General features: G+C 39.7%; 1 long non-coding RNA gene across 1 annotated transcript; it reads right to left on the bottom strand.

Moving 5' to 3' along the window:
• Window positions 1-1,554: 1,554 nt before the first annotated feature.
• LOC106961984 (uncharacterized) lies at window positions 1,555-3,564 on the bottom strand. Its single transcript, XR_001427870.1, has 2 exons — window positions 3,063-3,564; window positions 1,555-3,028 (listed from the first exon to the last, which is right to left on the bottom strand). It is a non-coding gene; the product is annotated as an uncharacterized LOC106961984 (long non-coding RNA).
• Between the last annotated feature and the right edge of the window lie 6 nt (window positions 3,565-3,570).

Genomic DNA, 3,570 nt, shown 5'->3' with positions numbered 1-3,570 from the left:
GAGACAACAACAGACATTTATTTCTGATCTAAATCTAAAAATATGAGAAGAAAACAGCATCAGTTCTGATTTGATGTTTCAGGTTTTCTGGATCACAACATAGAAAACAGAATCAAGTTCAGATCACTTTGATCTAAACTTCTCTGGACTCTGATGGTTTTCCTTTAACTTTTTTATCTATGTATTTCCATGTTTTATTTGTTGTTAAATCAGTTTAGATCAAAGTGATCTGAACTTGATTCTGTTTTCTATGTTGTGATCCAGAAAACCTGAAACATCAAATCAGAACTGATGCTGTTTTCTTCTCATATTTTAGATTTAGATCAGAAATAAATGTCTGTTGTTCGTCTTCAATAAAGAAACTTGATTACAGAGAAATGCTGAAAGTTTTCTAGTCATTTCTAATGGCAGTTTGAACTTCCTCCCCTGTTTCCACTGTGATTGTGTCTTGCTGTTGGCGTCTTCCTCACAAATTCATCCAAATCTGTGGACCTACTGGTTTGATTCCTTGCTGAGTTGTTTATCTGACAGCAGTTTTGCTTTAGCATGTGAAACTTCAGCTCGATTGTTTTATCAGAGTTATTGGCGCTGCGTTCCTGGACCGTCACTGGGATTCTGTCAGAGCTGATTGTGGCTCAGTTCGCCCGACTCGGTTTGAGAAGGAAACTGGTTTGCTGATTCTGTGCCACTTCTGGCACTTTAGCATTGATGCTGAGGCAGTGAAGTTAAATTGGTCACAATGGAAAGTAGCTACACTTAAGTTGGATATTGTATATTTATTTATTTTACTTTTCGTTCTCTCACTCTGCTTGAGGTTTTGACAATTAATTTTTATTTTCCTTGATTGATATTTTGAAAGTGCATTTTGGCTTTAATTTGGTCTTTAACTTGAAATATGATGAATACTCTTTTTGTTTATGTCAGAGTTGACACCTATTAAACACAGCAAATAACACAGGAAAGACAAGAGAGAGTTAGATTCTTAATACTCGCGAGGAGAACAGACAGAGATGTGCTTTCAGTTACAAATCTCCTACCACTCTGAAGCACATTTGCCTTTCCCTCTCTTTTTATTGTCTTTAGGATCCCTGATCACAGAGAGCGCTATAACTCTAAAGGGAGGGGGAAAACACTTCATCACACAGTCACAGCGCCAAGATTATCACTAACAACACAATCTATCTCACACTAGCTTATCTAGTTCCTGACCCAGGATCAAACAGGACAAGTTGTGAATCTTCACGGCGATGGTTTTATAGCTATCTAAGAGGTCAAAGCAGGGCGTTCTGTGAAGAGCTGCTGTCACTGCTCTTCTTCAGAGAGGCCCTCTGAGAAAGGAAATCAGAGTGATTAACAATATAGAAACATTTCTTCAAACATATGACTAAACTAAATAAGTAAGAATACATAAACTAAGAACATAAAGATATAACAAATAGTTGATAATAATACAATTTACCTAACATTCCCCCCTGTTTATCAAATATTTGTTCTAAGTCTCACATCCCTTCTAAACAGCCACTTCAAACGATTTTCAGCTGGGGGTTTATTTTGTAAGAACGCAAATATTTTTACTCTCAAGGGTTGTACTCAGTTCAAAAACTAGGATCTAAATACACGTAAGGGGAATCCTCAGCAGAGGATTCTGTTTCAGACTCAGCTTGTTTTACGAACAAAGGATACATCTGTGCCATCCGGTCCTCCATGGGCAAAATTGCTGTGGTGATGATACGGTTAAACAAAGAACGCAGGCAAAAAGTACAACGGCATTCACACAAGGTTAGAATGGCAGCAAAGACTGCCATTGATACTAAAGCAGAGGACACAAGGGTTCGGTACCTTCCAACAACCTCCAACCATGCATCCCACATAGAGGTGTTTGCTCCAGAGGCTTCCTTCATTTTGCCATTCAGGGTTCGGTGCCCCGTAATGGCCTCCGCCAGGCTCCCATCGGCTGCTGCGTTGGCTGGCAGGTATATACAACATCTTTCTCCAAAGATAACACACACACCCACCTCTTTCTCAGCTAGCAACATGTCAAGAGCTACACAGTTTTGGAAAGCCATCAGTGAAGTAGCGGCCAGCTGCTCATGAACCGCCTCGAACTCAGCCTGTTTCCAGTTACCTAGTTTGGCACGTTGTAATGAATGAAATTGATCTCGTCTACGCCCCTGTTTACAGTACACCACCAACAAACTGTAGATTCAAAACCTGATCAGTCAAAATTGGTGAGGGACCCGGATGGCATGGATGTATGTAGACGCACATGTTCCCATGACAGCTCTCGTTTCTGGAAAGGGTAAGACAGAACATGTGTTAGATCGGTTTCTGACATAGGATAAACAGATACAGGCAATAAAGAAACTAGAGCACAGAAACCCGTAACCTTTCAGGGTAACTTATCAAAAAGCCTGTCATCATCGCTCCACCACCAGACGTCTGCATGAGAGACAAGGTTAAAATCATTGTTTACAAAAAACATGGTAGTACACATTGTATCAGAAAGATTTCCTAATATCTTCCCACTCTCTGTTATGTCGATGCATGTGAAATTTCCTGGAGCTATGTTTTTAGAAAAGAAAGGTTTCTTTTCATCAGCTACAGTAAGAGTAAATATTGAATCATAAATCCTGCAGGTGCTATTAGGATTAGTTTTACTCATCACTTCCAATAAGCGTTGCTTTCTAATGTTTGCTGGGGTTACACATAGTAGAAGTCTTAGTTCCATACATACTTTACAAACTTGCTTGACTAATTTAGCAGCCTGCTCTACCATTAAGAACCAGTTACTATTTAGTCCAGGATGAAAACATAAAATAAAAACAATATTTTTATTCGCCATTTCAGTAATATTTAAGTTCGTTCGGCTCCTAAGGATGCTCCAGGGTTGTGGACAATCTTCACCAGTTTTGAGACGGTCAAACTATTCGGTTTGGCCCCCTTTGTACGCTGGCCTTTGCCCTGTAGGTCAGTGAGCCTCCGGAACTTATTCTGTCTTTTTTTTTTTTTACTTCTGGTCTGAAATGACCTTTTTGCAATGTGACAGGTGTACCCAAGATGACCTTTCTGCTATTTTTATGGCTGTGGGAGTAGTCAGCAGCACCTGGTATGGCCCGTCCCACTTAGGAGAATACCAGTGTTTCTTCTTTATGCTCCTTATCAGCACCCAATCTCCAGGCTCCACTAATAGATCTTCCTGCTGGGACACAAAAGGAGGATCCTCAGTTTCCTTTTGCCTCTGTTTTTCTAACATGGTTCTCATATAATCAGCTAAATTAGCTTCCTCATCCATTTCCCATTGATTTTTAAAATGTGGCAGTCTGTACGGCCTTCCAAATAATGTTTAAAAAGGTGTAAGTTTTGATGTACTTGTAATGTTAATGTATAATTTTACCAAGTCTAAACATTGCGTCCAGGGCCTACCAGTTCCTCCAATACACTTTTTAGTCTGCTTTTCACAGTACCATTTGTTCTTTCCACCAAGCCTGTACTCTAAGGATGATAAGCACAGTAGTTTTTCAATGTCATTCTCACATCACTTGTCACTGTAATCAGTCTGTGGAATGTTGT

This window comes from Poecilia latipinna, unplaced genomic scaffold, assembly GCF_001443285.1.
Source record: "Poecilia latipinna isolate Pla-1442-1.1 unplaced genomic scaffold, P_latipinna-1.0 Scaffold1357, whole genome shotgun sequence".
NCBI lineage: Eukaryota > Metazoa > Chordata > Actinopteri > Cyprinodontiformes > Poeciliidae > Poecilia > Poecilia latipinna.
The sequence above is the reverse complement of the archived record's forward strand: the minus strand, read 5'-3'. Positions and strand labels throughout refer to the sequence as shown.